Below are 21,734 nucleotides of genomic sequence, written 5' to 3'. Positions count from 1 at the left end.
TTTTTCAAGCATACTAGGAGAATACTCTACCATGACACACAGTCTTTGCCCTATAGAATCCCTTATCTGTCTTGCAGTGAGTCCATTTTCCTTGGGTTCGATTTCCTGTGCATGCTGGATATTAAGCAGAAACCTTACCCATTGTATAGACATAGAAGTGTGCTCTTCCCTCCATATCTCCTAACCTCCTCACCCCTATATTGGCAATCAAAATATCTATGGATATTGCCTAATCTTGTCCACCCTCATTGCAAACTACTGGGGTTTCTAGATGAAAACTATAGATATGCTTATACGATGTCTATGAGGGACTCTTGCTCTCTCAGGTTTTATGAGCAATTTGAATTTGCCCTGCTCACTAGTGTAACCAGAAGAAGCTTCCAAGATTAGTCCAAAGCATTTCTCTTCCTTGCTTTAGTGGCTCGTTCGCTTCTAGGATTCTCTTGTCCCTTGTCTGTCTCACAGGTACTTACGTCTCCTTAAGAATTACTTTCTCGTTGAATAGTCCCCACATTTCCTTCCAATTTCACAATTTTTTTCTCTCTTAAAAATTAAAAATACATCATTTTTACATTGGGCATGATCTTTATATTCTACTATACTAATACTCTTTCTCAAATTTTTATGATTTCTCTTGAAAACACCAAAAACACTGAAAATGCATTTGTCTTTTCTAGCCTTTATAGTAGTAAATATAATTTCTGACACGAATTATCTGTACATTAAATTTAAGTCAAAGGTGAAAGACTTGTGTGTCTCTGTATGGACATACTGTAGATGCAGAGATGCCTTCCTAGAGCCACTAAATGCAGCCAGTCAGGAGGAAGACATCCAGGGGACCACATGGGCCATGCCACGCAGCACCTACTATGACAGATTTCTAGAAACCAGCCTGCTGCTGCACAGTACTGGCAGGCTGTAGATACACAGAGGCATCACGACTGACATGTCAAGCAGTGAAGGAGTAGGAAGAGGTCCACTGGCTGCAGTGTCACATAGGCAGGCAGTAGACACCTAGAGACCCACTTGCCAAAGCCATGCAGAGCAGGCAGAGGAGGAATCCCTCTGTAGCCTGCTAGCCACATGTCTGACTGCAGTGTGAGCAACTACAATGTGCAAGTATGTGGTGGACAGATGGGAGAGAATGAGATGCAGAACTGCCTGAGCATTATGAAGAGAGACAGAACTGGACACGCATGGTTTGAAAGGAACAGCGGGTTGGTAGTAGCTAGTCCCTCCCACTGAGCCCATGCTGAAATCCCAGCCTGTATTGCTACCGAAGGCCATATCTGGGTATGTGGCCATGCAGAGTGGCCATGTAATGTTGATGTATGTGACTCACATTACAATTAGAGACCATGTGAGTATCTCCAGCTGCCTGCAACTGTATAGGTTCCCAACCATTCTGCTCAAGGGTGGCGCAGAACTTGCCCTGGCCCTCTCTAACTGTGGCATTCTGGAGAACTGACCATGCCCAGTGCCAACTGCAACCCTCAGGAGAGGTAGCACTGCACCTCTCCTGGACAATACAGCAAAGCTGCCCCACACAGAGCGGGTGTATGAGCCACCTCCCCCAGGGATTAAGCATGGGAGAACTGGTCTAATACTCATCTGATATCAGGTGTAGTGGGAGTGATGCCTTCCACCACCCTAGCTCCTTGCCAACTAAGGTAGTCTGGAGAGCTGGCCCGGGTCATGAGAGCAGTAAAACTGTCTGTTCCCCTAACCAGATGCAGCACTTTGGAGATCAGCCCCTGCACCACGCTTGAGAAAACAAACTGGAGCTGGCTCTGCAAGCCCCTGCTTCCTGCTGATGACAGCACTGTGTGGACTATTGGAAAGGGGCTGGAGAGCTCATCCTGGTGGTTCCCATATGGGAGAGCCGCCAGCTACAACCCAGGCCCAGAATCAGGACATTGAGTTATCACACCTAAAACCTTACACCATCTAGGAATCGTTAGAGTGAATGAAAGGGTCAGTTCTGCTGATGCAAAGCTGCAGGATCTCCATGACACAAGACAACAACAGGATAACCGGAAGGAGTCTTAGTAAGGTTCCAATATTGATGGTGTGACAGAAGCCAGAGGCCTCGAACCAGACCAATGACTCATTGCAATGAGCATTTTTAAGTAAAGATGCATGGAGAATGGAGTATACTTTTGGACACACTGTGGAATAAAACAGCTTCTACAGTGAGATGGTTTCTATGCTTTGTTTTGTTTTGGTTGTTTTTAGATTGATTGTGTGCTTGTGTGATTTTTAGTTTCTTTTGTGGAGAAGGTTGCAAGGGCAGAGGGCAGGTATGAGAAGACAGGCAGATGAGTGGGACTGAGGTGCATAATGTGAAAGTCACAAAGAATCAGCAAAAAATTAAAAAGTAAGCTAAAAGAAATAAATGGTTTAGGATAAGACAATAGCTACAGATGATAAAGTCATCGTAAAGAGTTAGACAACAAAAATTTGATTCGTATAGAGATGCTTGCTGAACAAGATAATTAAGCCAATGGCTGCTTATTGTTTAAACTGTTTACACAAGTGCCTTGGTTTTCTGTTTCTTTTAGCACATGAAGGAGCAGCTGAGGACAAATTATAGTTGTCATTTGGAAACAGTTAAATGATTTGCAGACTGATAGAAATCGTATTCTTTTGTTACAAACAGAATCTATCAAATAAAGGAGATACAAACCAGCCTACATTATTACTTTATTAATCAAAAAAAGAAGATCAAGGAAGCAACTGTCTATTTGAAATGACACAAATGAAATACAACATGTTTTCCATTTTCTCCCTGTGGTTTTGCAAAAATCTCAGCTCTATATACATGTTTCTCTTATGGTAGATAACATTCTCAGTCATTTAAGAGTTGGATTCTAGATGAGTTTATATACAGGCACTCTTCCATAAAGCAGTCCCAATAAAGCAGGAAAGACAAATGCAACAACTTAATACTTAATAGCATTATACCAAAGTTTATTTGAGTAATTCCTTCCCAAACATGTCTACCTTCTAACATGAGAACTTGTAGTTATGTCTCCTTCCATAACAAAAGGGATCTGGGGGGTGTCATTACATGTTGTGTGAGGATTTTGTGTGAGGAAATGGTTTTACATTTTCTTAGTACACCTGGCATAATCACGAGGATGCTTCTGTGATCAAAGTGTGGGTATTTGGAAGTAACCTATAGCTTATCAGTACACACGGGTAGTTTTAAGAAGAAACATGATTCAATAGGCAATCAGAAAAAAATTTCCTCAAGGACCATAAGAAATGAGACCCATCTTTAATCTACTGAGACTGTTAAAGTGATAGAAGGTAATCCTGAAGTTACTAGGTAATTTCATTGTCAGTACTCAGTAGAACCTGCTTAAGGCTGGTGCAACAATGAAACTGGACACCACTGAGAATTAGTGGCAGAGAGCATGTCCTCAGTGTCTACTCAGTTTCTAGATCAAGCCTTGCCTAAAGCTATCCTACTTTAACAATATTTGGTTATAGGAATATAATATTACATATATTATATAGAAATATATTTTATATGTATTCAATTTATATATTGAAAATAGATAAATATTATATATATTTGCATGATATATTCATTAGATAATTGGAATGTTATTTACTCAAAATTTTAAAAAAGTTATAAAATTTATGAACAATGTGACATTTGGTATAGAAAAATTCAGATAATACTGATATGCACATCAGTCAGAATACAAATCATTTACAATTACACAGCTGGAAATAATCATTGTTAATGCACAAGCAGTTTTTAAGTGACCCTGAATGTAAGATATAATCAATAAATGGAAAAAAATGGGATTTTCTGAAAATTAGGTTTTCCAGATTAATCTTTAATGATAAGTAGAAGTCTGATAAGCAAAAAGAAAAGTAGCCTAAATACTTAAAGGTAATTGATTTACTTTTCTTTTTTAAATTGGATTGTACCCATGACTTCATGAACGCTATGTAAGAGCTCTGTCACAGAACCCTGGATGAAGTCTTTGAGAATTGATTTTGACAATGACAGAAGACAACTTTATTGAATAAATAGTTGCCTTTCCACAAAGCATAACAAGACTTGAGATATCCATTCCTAACTTTGAATTTCGGGTTTGTACTCTGTGTCATGTATTTTTGTAATGGTTCAAAATGAACCATTGACCTACCTGTAAAATATAAAGTCAAACATATACAGCAGAAGAAAATATACAGCATAATCTTTGTGACTGTGACTTTAGCAACTTTGTAGTCTATTAGTCTCATTCTTGGCTCTGACTTTCCTCACAACTCTCTTGGTGAAGCTTATACCATGGTATACATAAACTAGAGTTGTATGTCTGTACCACTAGAGTCCAATGTCTGTAAGGTAACTGCAGGCTAGCTATTCTACTAATATAGAATTAAGGTTTTGTCTATGGCACCAGTTAGCACTTTCCTAATTTTAGTCTCCATGTTGGCTTTGGCCCTGTGGGTGATGTTTGCAAAATTTCAATGAACATAGTTATTGTAGTTTTCTTCATTCAGCAGATACCACAGAGAAAACAGAGGGTGTCACAAATCTTACAACAACAAATTATAATTACAGACAACAAGTAGTGTCCACAATATTAATAGCAATATGTTCTTTGAAATAACCCCTGACCCATTAAAACCTCTTCATTCTGTACCTGAGAGACAAGAATAAGTTCCAGTTATCGCTGGTATGTAATTGAACTTTTAGGCTTCCATATATTTTCCATATAAACAGGATTAGAATTTCCAAATCCTTTTAAAGGTTTGCCTTTACTTTTAAAAGAATGTCTCACCCTCATTTATCCATCTTATATTTCACTAAACATTGCCAGGGGAACAAGACCTTTCAATGATTTCTTCAAACCAAATATTTGACTTAATGTCTCTTGAGTTCTGTCTTCCATAATAAAATAATATGACACAAGTATGGATCAAGTTAGTTTCCTTTCCTCTTTACAATGCAAATGTTTTCTTCTTCATTTTTTAACCTAGTCTTTAACATGGTAGCCGTTAGTAGCTACAATTTAATCTTTTATGTTTTTTGATTTGTGTATCATCAGGGTCTACTGTATTCCAGGCCAGTCTCAAAGTCACCATATAACCAAGGACCACCTTGAACTTCTGATCCTCCTGAATACATATATCCCAGGTACTAGGATTACAAGCACATGTCATTACAGACAGTGTGGTGCTGGGGTTGGAACCTAAGCCATTGTGCATTCTAGGTGAGCATGCATACTAGCTGCATAATTTGCTTAGCGTTGATTATGAAGTCTCAAATTTGTGTTACAATACACATCCTTCCTTTTGAAGAACACCAGAATTACCATGGACATTCTATTCACAAAAATAAACTTATGTTAGAATTCATCTCAAAACTCTCACATGGTCTGACCACTTCCCAGCTTCAAAGCTGCTTAACTGTTTTAGACAATTACTACTGCAATGTCTCTACTTCCCAGCAATTATTTTTCTTATACAAACCAAGTAAGAATTTAAACAATTTCCCTAGTTTTTCACTTTTAGGGGTGACTCTATGATGAACAAACTAGCATCATGGCAGTGTATGAATCATATTATTCTGGATGCTTCTCTGACTCTGTCATTCATGGTAGTAATCATGCCCACCTTGTCTTTGTGGTTGTGTGATCTCTCTCAAACCTACTACTCTTGAAATTGATGGCTGTTATTCCATTTAGGATGCCAAATGAATATCTATCATTACAAGCACCAGTTGAAGCCTTAATGAAAAGGACATTACAGGGATGCCAAAGTCCTTAAAATTTGTTTCTCAATGTTAGGTAAGCATTTTGAATCTATTCCAGTGTTGAGAAGAGATATTAAATGACAAAATCAATGCAACTTTTTTATTTCCTAAGCTGTTGAATCCTTTCTGGTATCCTAAACAATTGAAGTTGGGCATTTCCATTCTCTTCCTGTGGACTATTATTTGCTGTATGACTTAGCCAGTTAACTGTCAGATTGTTAGGTCCCTCTCTTGCTCTATGAGTTTTAACATTAAATATAGAAAATTTTCTTAGATCGTCTAAAAAAATGTACTCTAATCCTCTGTTATGATCCCTCTGTAGTGATTAAAACATCCTATCTTTAATCTCCATTCTTACACATGTCTCCTAAATTTTGTGGAATGAATTAAGAAATGCAAGTAATGCCTTTTGAAGTGTATCAAACCTTGGGATTCATAATTTATCTTTCTCCTTGGGTGTCTTCTGTGATTTGAGTCTAGAGGGATAACGGGACAGGTACTAAAGAGAATCAGGATTATCATTTATCACAGCTGCATCATAGGACACCATTATCCAAATAGAGAAAATGCCATCTGATGGAGGTAGAAGAGCCACTACCAACATCTGTAGGGGTTGAGTTACTGCCATTTCTGCTGTGGTCACAGCCTTGGCTTGCAAAATGAAAGTCAGTTTCACGGTACCTGGACCTTGCTACCTCTCATTTCAAGAGTCTTCCATTTTCATCTTTAACCCACTTGCAAAGACGATTTCAGGATGTGCTCATTAATGCAGAATCACATTTCTGATATCACCATTATTTCTCTGAACATTTGGGGTATTCTGTGAAAATGCTACAAACTCAACATTTATAAATATATTACTTAAATTTCTGTAAAAGTGGAAGTCTAAGATTCCCAGTAGATCTGATATATGGTGAAGGCTTTTCTGTGCTTCTAAGGTGCTGGTCTAATGCTCTCTTATTACGTGGTTTAAGAAACCAGTTCATGCCCTTAATGTTTTTGATATTCCAATTTGTAATTACTGTAATATACAGCATTAACCATTTCCCCCTTAATTTTGCTTCTAATAGTACTCTTATAGAAGTTACAATTCCAACATATTAATGTGTGGGAATGCATACCATATAAAATATTGGTAAATATTGTGAGAACAAAGGGAATTCTGGTCATAGTGGCCACTTCCATGTGCCTGGAGCACAGAAAATATAAGATCAGAATGAGTCTGGGAGTAACATGAACAACCGGGTTCAAATTCTATCTCTGCATTTGCTGACACTATAGCTTAGTAAAGTATATTTTCTTTTTAAAATAATTTCCTCACAGTAACATACAATGGTAGTTAAAATAAAACTAGTTTTGAAATATTGCTTTGAAAGATAAATTCATTTGTATAATTAATACATGCATAGTGGTTTACCAAATGTATCTGCCTTCTGATAAGGCGAATGCAAAAATCTAATAAGTTTATTTAATTAAGCTAGTACCATCTCCAATTAGCCCATCATATGAAACTTGCTGCTTTTCATAGTATACTTCCAGGTGCTCAATGAAGACCAGAGTGTCATTCATGAATCTGCTTGTTCCAGTTTTGAAAATCTCCGAGCCCATCAGTCCTAATTTTGCCAATCTGCCCTAAGCAACCACTAATCGATTATATGCTTGCATATGTTCTCTTAAGCTAAATTCAAACTTAAATATATCACATCATATCATATCATGCCCAAAATTTCATATGAATGGAATATCACCATGAATCTTTTGTGCCTTGTTTCTCTCACTCACCATGTTTTCAAACTTTATCTATATTATAGCACATGTCAAAATATTATTAGTTTTCTGCTAACTAATATTTCATCAGTAGATGTGCCACATGTTATCCCAAAGTTATTAGTACAATACAGAATACATGAATGGATGAAGAATTGACAATGGTGAAATATTAATGATGCCTCCATACCCAGGAACAGCAAAGGGGTGTGTTTGATTACAGAAAGGTAACCTTATTTAAGAAACATCATTGTTTTTTTTTTCCTTCTAGAGGCCATGACCTACAGTTCCATTAAGCAGCCATAGTGTTAAACTGACTTCTAATGACTTATCTTCATAAAAAAATTGGGGACAAATCTCAGTCTTCATCAGAGAAACTTATTTTGCAATTATAGATGGCTACTCAGAGATCACTGACTAGTTAAATGGCAGACAATAAGAGACTGTGTAATGCTCAGCATGAAATGAGAAATCTACATACTATCTCCTCCTCCCAATGCTAGGATCATTGTGGAAGATAAGGCAGAAAGAGCTTGAGGCAACAGATGACTACAGGGAAACAGTGTTTTCTGCATGTGGTAGGGAAGTTCCATATACAAAACGACAGCAATTGTCATAGCACACACAAAGCCAGCTCAAGCCCAAGCCAAAAACATTCCAGTACAGAGAGGGAAGGTCTGTAAGAAAAGGTCATCCTCCCTGATATAGCTGTCTCTTGTGAGGCTATGCCGGTGCCTGGCAAACACAGAAGTGGATGCTCTAGTCAGCTATTGGGTAGAACACAGGGCCCCCAATGGAGGAGCTAGAGAAAGTACCCAAGGAGGTAAAGGGGTCTGCAACCCTATAGGTGGGAAAACAATATGAACTAACCAGTACCCCAGGATGGTCTTGCAAACTTTATATGCCTCAGTACAGGGGAACGCCAGGGCCAAGAAGTGGGAGAGGGTGGGAAGGGGAGTGGGGGGGGGGGCAGGGTATGGAGGACTTTTGGGACAGCATTTGAAATGTAAATGAAGAAAATACCTAATTAAAAAAATGCTGTCAAAACAACAACAACAAATTTATCCTCTTCATTCCCTTTCTCATCCACTGAGTACTCTGTCAGGTTCAAGTTTTACTACTAACAAAACAATTTATACATTGGGTAATTTAAAAGTAGCTTAACGAGGTAGAGTGATTTCATGGTGGTTTTGAGAAGAGAAAAATTGTGTAAGGAGACCTGCCTGAGTTTCATAGGATATATGGGTAAATATAGACTAGATTAGCACCTCCATGGGTCAATGTGATTAGTTGAAAATGGTGTCTCATAGCCTTTGATTCTTATTTAGGTGGGAGTCCACATTGTATGGTGGGAGTCCACCATATCACCTGCACAAATTATAGCATCATACAACACTTAGATTATCCCAGTTGATGGAAACAAAATGAAAATATGTATTATTGATCCTCATCAATATGTTTATGATTTGCATACTGTAAATTTTAATTTTATTTATTGAAGAACAAAGTTACTGATAACAATCTAAAATACATATAATGGGAATGTGTCATTATGTGGCAGGTATTTTATTAAACAATTCATTAAGAATTCAAAGAAAAGTATTTTTTAATCCAGTTTTTAGGGATTTGAAAATTATATACATGAATTCCAGGAATCTAAACCTCAAAAAAATCAAATAATTCAATAAAAAAATGGGATATAGAGCTAAACAGAGAATTCACAACAGAGGAATCTTGAATGGTCAAGAAGTACTAAAAGAAATGTTCAAAATCATTAATCATCAGGGAAATGAAATCAAAACAACCCTGAGACTCCATCTTGCACCAATCAGAATGGATAAGTCCAAAACCTCAGGTGACAACGCATGTTGGCAAGGATGTGGAAAAAGAGGAACATTCCTCCATTACTGGTGGGATTGCACACTGGTACAATCAATCTGGAGGTTCCTCAGAAAATTGGACATGGTGCACCTGAGGACCCAGATATACAACTACTGGGCATATACCCCAAAAGATGCTCCAATATATAGAAAGGATACATGCTCCACTATGTTCATAGCAGACTTATTTAGAATAGCAAGAAGCTGGACAGAACCCAAATGTCACAGGATAGAAGAGTGGATACAGAAAATGTGGTTCATTTACACAATGAAATACTACTCAGCCATTAAGAAGAGGACATTCTGAGTTTTGTAGACAAATGGATGGAACTAGAAAATATCCTTAATGAGGTAACTCAGACCCAAGAAGACATGCATAGTATGTACTCAGTAATAAGTGGATATTAGCCAAAAAGGTCAGAATACCTATGATGCAATCCACAGAACTCAAGAAGGTTAACAAGCTTCAGAAGGGCTCAAGTGTGGATACACCAATCCCGCTAGGGAGACAGAAAATAGCAATCATGGGAGCAGAGAAGGGAGGGGCCTGGATGGGAGAGGACAGGGGGAGGGGAAAGGGAGAACCTGATTAGGTATGAGGGGTGGAGTAAAGACATTATGAGGGACATATAATAAATGGAAATATGTGACCACAGAGGGTAAGATGTGGGAGAACCCTCTAAAAGTACCAGAGACCTGGGAAGTGTGAGACTCTCAGGACTCAAAGGGAGGGACCATGGATGAAATGCCAAAGAGTGGGAAGAGGGAATGTAGTGGCTATTCCTGGTTGTCAACATGACTATATTTGGAATGAACTACAATCCAGAATTGGAAGGCTCACCAGTGACCCTTATCTGGAGGCTTGGAGATCCTTATCTGGATCTTGGTATGGAGATCTTGAGCCATAGTGGCTATGGATTCCAGAAGATTGAATCTCCGAGTTTAAGGAACACACTTTTAATCTGCGCTACATCTTTCATCTGGGATTAAAGGTGTGGTGGAACACACCTTTAATCTGGGCTACACCTTCTCCTGGAGACAATATAAGGACATTGGAAGAAGGGAGTCTAGCTCTAGCTCTTGCTCCTTCGCTTGCTTGCTGTGTGAGACTAAGTAACTGCTAGATCCTTGGACTTCCATTCACAGCTGTGACTGAACAATTGTTGGGATTTGGGCTGCCGACTGTAAGTCATCAATAAATTCCTTTACTATCTAGAGACTATCCATAAGTTCTGTGACTCTAGAGAACCCTGACTAATACAGGGAACTTGTAGAGTCTACCTCCAGTAGAAAGACAGGACATCAAGTTGAGGCATGGGGTTATCATCCAACAGTCAAAAATTCTGGCCCAGAATTGTTCCAGTCTGAAATAACTACAGTGACAAAAATAGAGAAGAGACTGAGGAAAAGGTGGTCCAGTGACTGGCTCATCTTGGGATTCATCTCAAGGGGAGGCTCCAAAGTCCGACCTTATTACTGCTGCTATGGTGTGCTTACAGACAGGCACCAAGCATGGCTGGCCTCTGAGAGGCTCAACAAGCAGATGACTGAGACAGATGCATATACTTACACCAAACCATTGGACTGGAGCTGGGGACCCCTATAATTGAATTAGGGAAATGCAGGAAGAGGCTGTGAAGGAGGTCAAGCCCATAGGAAGACCAGCAGTCTCAACTCACCTTCACCCTTGAGGTCTCTGACACTGACTCATCAACCAGCCAAAATAAAGGAGTTGGTCCAAGGCCCCCAACACATATGCAGTGGTGGACTGCCTGGGTTTGTCTCAGTGTGAGAAGATGCTCTTTTGTCTCAAGAGACTTGAGGCCCCAGGGAGTGGGAAGATCTTGTGGGGAGTGGCATCCTCCTGGAGACAGGAGTGATGAGGAATGGGATGAGTAACTGTGGGAGGGCAGACTGGGGGAATGAGTAACTGTGGGAGGGCATACTGGGGAGATGAGTAACTGTGGGAGGACAGACTGGGGGGATGAGTAACTGTGGGAGGGCAGACTGGGGAGAGGGTAATGGCTGGATTGTAAAAAACTAAAAGTAATAAAAAAATTTATATACAAGAGTTCTGGATTTACATCATTTCCACTTCTTTCTTCCTACCTTTTTCTTTTAATTACATCCCCTTTCCCTCAAAAATTTATGACCTCTTTTTAATTATTATTATATGTGAACATACACACACACACACAGACACACACACACACACACACACACATATATATATATATATATGTAAATATATATATATATATATACACACACACATATATATGTATACACACACACACATATATAGACAGATAAAGAGTCAAACATAGATATAAAAGCAATTGACTACTTGAACTGGTGTGTGTGTGTGTGTGTGTGTGTGTGTGTGTGTGTGTGTGTGTGTGTGTGTGTGTGTTATGTCCGAAATTTGGGAGTGGCTATCAGGGACTTGTCTTTGGAGGAATCTGTTTTTCCCTGTCTCAGTAGCCTTTGATGGCCTATAATTCTCCATCTAGTGGTGGGATTTTGTAAAGTATTCCCATCCACATGGTTCATTGATGTATTTATTTGTGTTGTGAATATAGCTCAATGACTAAAGTGTTTGGCACACAACCATGAGACCCTATGCTCATATTGGTAATAGCAATAATGTAAGATAGTATGGGCCTTATTAATAGCACTGGGCAGGAGGATGAGAGGGAGTGGGATGGCATGGATATAGATGCATCCCTGAGGTGTGCTGTCTAGTAATTCTAGGCAGAGGAAATGGGGTTGTAAGTTCAGTGTGAGTCCCTGTCTTAAAAATTAAAGAACCATAGAGGAACAATCAAAGCACTGGTCATCGAATACTCTTGAATGGATTTAATATCCCACATATGCATATTCATACATGCCTTACACATACAGTAATAATAAAAAATAATTCACAGAGCTCAGAAATTTCACCAGTGTGTTCAACAGCTTAGGTTTGTTTCCATTTGTCATAATTATTATGTATGAACTCAGAGCCAAAGACTTGAAGTCCTAATGTGCAATTCTTGTACTGATATTTCTTCTAGAAACATTCTGTAATGCAAAGACTTAGTTCTGATTTGATCATCCAAAGAATGCTTCACCTGAGCTGATTGCTGATTCAAATGATAGTTCTCCACGCAACGGAGTCATCTCTTGGGTCTTCAGAGAGCTCTCTCTGCACAAAAACAGTAAAAGTCTCCGTATTCTACACCACCATATTTTATCCTGACATTTTTTTCCAAAGTTTTCAAAACTCAACTCATCCATAAAATTTTCTGCGATGAAGACGGAAGCCACCCAGACATTCTGTTAATATCTACAGTGTGATTGATATTTCTCTCCCTCAGTGTGGCAAGATAGCATATGTGTATATGTGGGCAAGCGTATATATCTTTATGTTAATGTACATCTGCTCAGCCCGTTTCTACCATCTACCATTAAGATGTTACATTCCCAGGGTCTGTTCTTGCTTCCTTTCACAGAAAAGGACATTTATTTACTCCGTAACCCCCGTGTCTAATGCTGTGGCCTAATGTTCAATAAACATGCATTGAATGAATGAGTGGGTGCTTAATGACAACAATGACAACTCTGACGGAAAATCTCCCCTCACAGATAGAGTAAATAGGATCATGTATAAACATAACTGCAAATAGCTTGCTTCCTCAAGTGTATTGTTTTTAAGCACTCTCAGCTGAAACGCGATGTGGAGTGACTGAGCCTTAGCAGGTGATTTTCTCCTCACCTCAGCTTTCCCAGCGGCTACCGTTCCAAACACAGCACATGTGAAGTGAGATTGTTTTTTCTACAAAATAATGCTGTATTCTTTTGTATGGCATTCCTTTTCAAAGCCATTGAATTCATTTATCTCTTCTTTATCTCAGTTATGCTTCTTGTGCTATAGGCAAAGGAAGAGAATTGGACAAGGGATCCTAACTTTCCAACCTCCCTATTTAGTTCTAAAAAAATACTGAGTGAGAGAGGATGTGTGCTTAGGCCTACTGAGACTAGATATGCCAGGGTGGAGTGATACGTAAGGCGATGTTTGCCTTCTCTGAGGAACAAAGGAGTGGGTAGTAAGGGGAGTGATTTGCAAGCATCAGACTGGGAGGACAAGAGGAACTGCAGCTGCAATTGGGATGTAAAGTGAATAAAAGCACACAAAAAGGCTGATATTCTGAGTCATATGAGATACCTCCCTTGCTGCAACTTATATCACCATTTTGAATTATTATTGTTATATTACTCTAATACAAGCTGGGCATAATGATATACACCTTTTATTCTTGCTTTGGGTGTAGAAGCTGGAAGATTAGCAGCTCAAGATTATCTCAGCTGTCTAATAAGACTAGCCTAAGCTATATTAGTTGTAAAAGGCAAAATAAAGAAAAACAGTATAAAACTACATAAGCAAAAAGCAATAAACTCTTCCCATTAATATGAAATGTAAACCCTTACTGTAAACACCCTCCATATAAGCCAAAGCAGCCAAAACTTCAGAGAATTTGAATTGCTTTGCACATATTTTGATCTGATTTGACTCAATTTGAATGACTGCATCAACTACTATCTTTCAAGGTCTTTAACCTTGAAATTCGGGTGAAAAGGAAACAATTGTTCAATAGTGGAATTCAGTTAAAGAAGTCAAATTTCAGTCATATGCATAGGAAGGACTTCACTGTTGCTACAGTCTGCCATTGTTTCCATACAATCGCAATAACAAGTGATTAGAGTAAATGGATTTTGTGAACAGAAGGTTCATTTAAAACTTCCAAAAGGGATTATTAACGTCTCATGACCCTGCATAGACACACACAAAACTGTAAAATGAAACATTGTTAGGAAATAGAGAGGAAGACACAGGTCACATCTTTGTCTTATGTATCAAAGGACTCCTTCCATACCTTAGAAAAGCTTGATAGACAGTGGTGGCATATTTAATATTCTTAAAAATGGGACAGTGTCAGTATCTATATAAAATGGCACACTAAAGGAATTTACTTGTTTTCAGTCTTTAAATTATAATTATAACTGTAACCAAAGTTTTCCCACTAATGCAATAGCATATTCAGTGAACAACTATCTTCCCCTTTGTATATGATAGATAAAGTCTTGCACAATTGATATACAATTACTTTAACTGGTTTCTGTTACTCATCCACATCTCTCACTTTGACCCAATGTTTACCACTCCAAAACTGTCACTATGCTGAAGAATACAGAGATTATCTCTTCCTTCTCTATCATCCTGAAAGGTTATTTTCAGGCCCAAGCCTTGGAAGTTACACAGATTCTTTTTGCTTAATATTGTCTGCAATTTATCCAAAGGGTTTATTTGTGTTATTTGTCTCTGTGTCTTTGTGTAGTTTGTAGATGTTGAAGCACACATTTCTATGATTGATGTAAAGGAGCAGAAATTATTATGACAGTTGTGGGCCAACTCTGGGAGTCATGGAACAAATCTTTTCCAGGAAAATTTCATAATTTCACATGTCTGTGGTGGGAATAATCTGCATTACAAAGATCTGAGTAAAGCAACAGTTGGTTCTCCCCATGACTCATGATCTTCCTAGGCATAGACTCTGTACTAGGCATATTTACTGTACTAAAGATGGTTTCCTTCTGTTTGGAAGGCCTACAATTCAATTAAGGGAGTTTCGCTTCTTGTGTGGCAAGTTGCTATTGTAGAATGCAGGGTCTGGTCCTGTGTAAGATCATTGTTGTCTTTTCTCCTTGTCTTAGTCACTGCTCTATTGAAGAGACAAGTCATTATGACCAAAGCCATTCTTATAAAGGAAAACATTTTATTAGGGGGAATTGCTTAAATTTTCAAAGGTTGTTTATTATCATAATTGTGGAGAACATGGAAATACAGCATGGTAGAAGCAGCCAAGAAGCACATTCTCATTTGGTGATAAAGAGAGAACAGGCCTGGGCCTTGCACGGGTTTTTGAGACACACATAGACATGTGCAAATATATCAGTAAGAAATCATTTTCTTACCTTGCTATATCCTATTTCCCATCTATATACCTATAAGTTTATTTAATCTCTATTTTTTAATAGAAAGCTTAAAAGAAATATATAATAGAATTATGGATATATAAAATTGTATATTCATGTTATACATAATTTTCAAATATGTATGAAATTGTTGATATTACTCATTTTTGTATCAGTATTTTGAAATGAATATTTATTTAAATCTAATCTTCTGTATATATCCAAAGTAATAGAACAATTAGAAATATTATTTCAATGTTTATTATGTACATATATAGTATCATAAAATGTTCTATATTTTAAAATGAATTCTTGTAACATATTGTAACTACTTTCAATGCAATCCAATGCCTCTCTATCTACACACATATCCATTTTCACATGTAGGTCCATTGATCTACTTTTTATTTTATGAAAGTGTTCTCTTACTACCACTGGGTGTTTGAATTTAGCATATTATTTAAATAGCAAGAAGAGGGGATACAAAAGGACAGAAAATTTCCCAGTGTAGGCCCATATTAGACTTATGGGGAATGGTTTGCTAACCACGATCAGAGTCACGGGAGTGTGGGCATGTTTGTTTTATTAACCAAGAACTCTATGAATCGGTTGTAGTAACAGTTCAGCCCGTATCAGTACAGCCACAGTTCAGAGACAACCCAGACTAGGGAAAAGAAACTATAAATTTTGTATTGAAAAAAATCCCATCGTTGTAATAATAGTATATATATACATATATATACATGTGTGTACACACATATATACATACATACATATAAATATGTATATTCACAAAAATTAAACAGAACTCCATTTAAGTAACAGTTAATAAATTTTCCCATTACCCATGTACACGACTGCTTTATGCATGGAAACCAGGAACCGGACTCTGCTATTTGGAACATACCAGGTTTCAATCTGTTGCCCTGTCCAATTAACAACTTTTCAGAACACAATAATCTTCAGTCCTTCTATCAGAAAGAAGAATAGGTGGCAGTGTTGATAGGCCTGACTCCTACTGGACAGATGTCCATAGGTAACGAAACTGCAGGCTGATGCCTGTTGATAGCAGACGAGAAAGAGTAATGTCACTTGTTCAAGTAAGGGGCTATATTATAGTAATGTCCTTTGATTTTTAATGATGTTTTAGCAAAACATCCTTGAAATTTTCTGTAAATATTCAAACTGTACTATAGAAACTGTTTTGCTTTTATTTCACAAAGTAATTCTAAATTTAATCAGAAATATTATATATTTTAAGGAAAATAAAAGTTAGCGTGTTCTCCCATCATGTGATTTTGTTGTTGTGATTTATTAGTGTCCAGAAGTTGAATATTTTTGAACTTACTATATTATTTAGAATACATCTCCTAGAAATAAATTCAGTATTCATTTAATTTTCTATGCAATAAATTGTTATTTCATTTTTATAATAACCTAAAATGATATTGTATTGGCTATCACACAGGAGCAGGAAGTGGAAACTGTTGGTAAAAATCTGTAACTGTAAGTTAATTTCCTAGCATCCTCCAAGAAAAAAACAAATGGATCACTAGAGAAGACTTCCAGACAGTCTAGCTGAAACATTAGACCAAGTTTCAGGAAGAGACACTGTCTTAAAATAAAATAAAGAGTGATTGAGGAAGACAAACTATGTGGACTTGTGACTTCCAATTGCATGATCATACATGTACAGATACCCACCTTGACACATATAAACACATATGCCACATGTACACAAAAGGCTCTCAAACTATAAAGGTAAATAAGAAAGTAGATTCATTTCAAATTCAATGGCCATACATACATATCAATAATTATTCTATTAATTAAAGAAACTATTTAGCTGTAGTTATGAAATTTTAACAATTAGCACAGTTCTGCTTTTACTTAATTTAAAGAAACACTTGATATGGCTGTCTCTTGCGAGACTATGCTGGGGCCTGGCAAACACAGAAGTGGATGCTCACAATCAGCTATTGGATGGATCACAGGGCCCCCAATGGAGGAGCTAGAGAAAGTACACAAGGAGCTGAAGGGATCTGCAATCCTATAGGTGGAACAACAATATGAACCAACTAGTACCCTCCCCCCCCCCCGCCCCCCAGAGCTCGTGTCTCTAGCTGCATATGAAGCCGAGGATGGCCTAGTCGGCCATCAGTGGAAAGAGAGGCCCATTGGTCGTGCAAACTCTATATGTCTTGGTACAGGAAAACGCCAGGGCCAAGAAGTGGAAGTAGGTGGGTAGGGGAGTAGGTGGGGGAGCTTGTGGGGGACTTTTGGGATAGCATTGGAAATGTAAATGAAATAAATACCCAATTTAAAAAAAAAAGAAAGAAACACTTGCATCTTAAGATTGGAGTCCTACCTGTAGAATAATGTTTGTATCTTTTCAGAGGAGACTAACATCAAGGTTCTTCACAGGTTCATTTCAATTTACCAGGAAAGCAGATATAAGGAGGGGTTTTGATAACCAAAAACCACCCTTTATCTTCCCCAGTGGTCTACAACCATGGTCAAGGGCAACTAGTTCCCACACAATCTGAACACCATTTATTAGCTGAAGGACCCCACCCTGATGATGTGAAATCTGCTTGCAATACTTCCCTTTTGCCCTTCTCTCTGCTTTCACTGAGAGACGAAGATTGAAGATTGAACCTTAGTTAACCTTTATTTTTCTAGCCATGGAGTGGTTTCGTTTGGTGGTTTCACTGAGTCCTCATTTATAGACTTTGTATTAGAAAGGAGATTGAGTGTTGTCATTGGTGTTTTGGGGCATTTCTAGTAGATACCTGGAAGACAGTAATTCTGAGAACAATGTGGACTATAGAGACCAAGATGAAGAGGTTTCAGATGGGAAGGATGTTGCCAGTTGGCCTAGAGACCATTCTTGTAATATTTTGCCAAATAATGTGACTGCTTTCTTCTCTTGTCTGAAAATTCTGCATGAGACTAATTTGAAAATCTTTTTAATTAAAGACAGCCTAGAGTTGACTGTGTCACATGGCTATTAGTTATCACGTTGTTGCAGCTCTACAATAAAAAAGAGCAAGCAGGGCTAAAGCATTACAAAGTGTACAGTTTGAGGAGGAAAAAGAGAACTGGGAAATGTTTAATGTTGGAGCCATGTCCTATGCTCAAGAGATGAGAAGTTTAAGCAAAGGCTTTAGAAGGAATGGAATGAAAGAAGAGGTGGCATCAGGGCAAGAACCCATTCAGCTAAGCTTCCAACATGTGAAAATTAAAGGTTATTCAACAAAAGAAACTATTAACAATTCAAAGCTTATATGAATGTATGTCTTGAAAAGGACCAGTTTCCAGCCCTAGAAGTCAGCAGAATTTGGCAGCTTTAGCCAAGTACTCCAGGCTTTGTTCAAAAGATACAGGTGTAAAGGGGTTGGAAAATCTTCCTTAAAGGTTAAGAAAAACTGCTGAGGCTACACATATGGCCGGTGACTTTCTGCAGGGAGGTCCTGAGAGGCTGTTGCCTGAAGCTGTGAAGGTAAAGCCTATATTGTGTTGGAGACCTGAAGAAGTTGAAGGGGCCAGAGCTGTGGATTCCTGCCAAGAAGAGTTCCAGACAAGGTCTGGCACCAGGTCAAGAGAAAGCATTGTGCTGCATTCAACAAAGCTGGAAGGGGTGGGAGATCTGAAGAGCCACATAGCCCCAGACATGGATGTACAGGATTAGGAATTTGCCCTGCTGGATTTCAGCGTTAATTTGGTCTAGTATTTTCTCACGGCTTGCCATTTCCTCCCTTTTGGAATTTTTATGTATATTCTGCACAATTTTATGTTGGAAATATATAATTTTCTTTTTGCTTTTATATGGGGTTACATTTAAGTGATTTCCTTGGTTCTCATAAAAGATTTTGGACTTTAGACTTTTTCATAGTCTTGTGATTGTGAATGAATATGTGGATCTTTGAGGTTGTACTGTATGCATTTTGCATTATGATAGGGCTGAAAATCTATGGGGCCCAGAAAGTGAAATGTGGTAGTGTGAAAATGGTCCCCATTGGTTCAAATATTTAAATATTTGTTTGGTGTACTATTTAGGAAGGCTTAAAAAGTACTACCTTGTAGGAGAAGGTGTGGCCCACAGAATGGACTTTGTGGTTTCAAACATCCATCTTACCCACTGCGTGTAGGTAAGATGTAAACTCTTAGTAACTGCTTCAACAACATGCCTGGCTGCCTGCCACCACGATTTCCACCATGATAGTCATCGACGAAGCCTCTGAAACTGTAAGTAAGGCCCTAATCGAATGCTTTGCTTTATAAGCTGGGTTGGTTATGATGTTTATTTATAGCCGTAAAACAGTAACTAAGAAGAATTACTATAAAATGGTGCCTTTTTGATAAATATTTTGATGCATTTTAAATGGAAAGTATTTCTGCTTTGTACTTGAATTGACTGAAGATGAGAAAGCAGGCTTTTCTATTTTTGGCAATTTTGGGGGGGTTGTTTGTTTGTTTTTGTTCATTTTGTTTTTTTGAAAGAAAACTTTTACTTTTTAAAATTGAATACTTTATTTATTTACATTTTAAATGTTATCCCCATTCACAGTTTCCCCTCTAGAACCCCCTATCCCACCCTCCCTCTTCCTGCTTCTTTGATGGTGCTCCCCTATCCACCCACCCACTCCCATGTCCCTGCCATGGCATTTCCCTACACTGGGAATTACATTCCCCTAACCATCACAGGACCAAGGGCCTTTTCTCCCATTGATGTACAACAAGGCTAACCTCTGCTGAATATTCGGCTGGAGCCATGGGTACCTCCATGTCCCTGGGAGCTCTGGGGAGTACGGGGAAGGTCTTGTTGGTTGATATTGTTGTTCTCCCTATAAGTTGAAAACTTCTTCAGCTCCTTCAGTATTTTATCTAACTCCTACTCTGGGAATCCTGTGCTCAGTCCAATGTTTAGTTGTGAGCATCCACCTCTGTATTTGTCAGTCTCTGGAACATCCTCTTAGAAGACAGCTATATCAGCCTCCTGTCAGCAAGTATTTCTTGGCATCTGCAATAGTATCTAGGTTTGGTGTTTCTATATGAGATGGATCCCCAGGTGGGGCAATCTCTGGATGGCCTTTCCTTTAGTCTTTGTGCCACACTTTGTCTCTGAATTTCTTCCCATGAGTATTTTGCTCCCCCTTCTAAAAAGGACTGAATCATCCACACTTAGGTCTTCCTTTGTCTCGAGCATCCTCTGGTCTGTGAATTGTACCTTGGGTGTTCTGATTTTTTTGGGCTAATATCCATTTATGAGTGAATGCACACTGTGTGTGTGTGTTTTTTTTTTTTAAACCTCACCCAGGATGATATTTTCTAATTCCATCCATTTGCCTACAAATTTCATTGTTTTTAATAGCTGAGTATTATTTTTAGATATCTTTCAAGAATATCAAGTGGTTCATAAGCTAACCAGAACTTTAATTTTCACAACCAAATATATAAATCTAAAAATGATTCTATATACTTATGATATACTTAAATCTATAAAAGATCCTCTCCTTCCCGATGGTCACTATTCTTCAAAGACATTTAGCAGTCTCTGCTCCTTCAGTGAATATAAAAGTTTGGTAGGTGATGACTTTTATAGATTTAATCATATCATAAGTTTATAGAATCATTTTCAGATTTGTATGTTTGAGTGTGAAAAATAAAATTCCGATTAACTTATAAACCATTTGATATTCTTGAAAGATAACTAAAAATACTTTGCTAATAATCAAATTTCCAAATGACCTTATAAATCCCACTTTTGGCAAACAACTTATATTTTTCATGTTAAACATGCATTTGCTACATGTTTACATGTAATATACTACACATACTAAACTGTATGAAGCAAAAATTGTATTAAATACAGATTCCATATCGTGAAAGTAGACTTATCTGATTCTGATGATTAATTATCACTCATGATATTCTACAGTGGAGTAGTATATTAAATATTTATTCTTCTGTAATAAAATGCCAAATGGTCAAATCTCTTAGATTTTTTCTTCTAATATTTTAGCCCAGGTAAGAATATAACCCAAAATTTAATTCTATCAAATGACCACAGTGAAGTTACTTTTAATGGAATGTTTTTGAGCCTCAACTAAAGAAAAAAGTATGAAATAAATAAGTCCTGTTGGTCTGAGAGCAGTGTTTCACAATCTGTTGGTCTTGACCCCTTGGGGTTCACATATCAGATACCCCATGTATCCGATATTTAAATTATGACTCAATGCAAAAGAAAAATTTCAATTATGAAGTAGCAAAAATTAATTTTATGATTGGGG

At 37.8% G+C, this 21,734-nt stretch overlaps 1 protein-coding gene across 4 annotated transcripts in view; it reads right to left on the bottom strand.

The window, feature by feature from the left end:
• Positions 1-21,734, bottom strand: part of Lrrc4c (leucine rich repeat containing 4C) — a 1,313,504-nt gene that overhangs the window by 182,375 nt on the left and 1,109,395 nt on the right. The window lies entirely within an intron of this gene.

This window comes from Mus musculus, chromosome 2 (assembly GCF_000001635.26).
Source record: "Mus musculus strain C57BL/6J chromosome 2, GRCm38.p6 C57BL/6J".
Classification (NCBI taxonomy): domain Eukaryota; kingdom Metazoa; phylum Chordata; class Mammalia; order Rodentia; family Muridae; genus Mus; species Mus musculus.
This window is presented reverse-complemented; position numbering and strand designations above follow the sequence as displayed.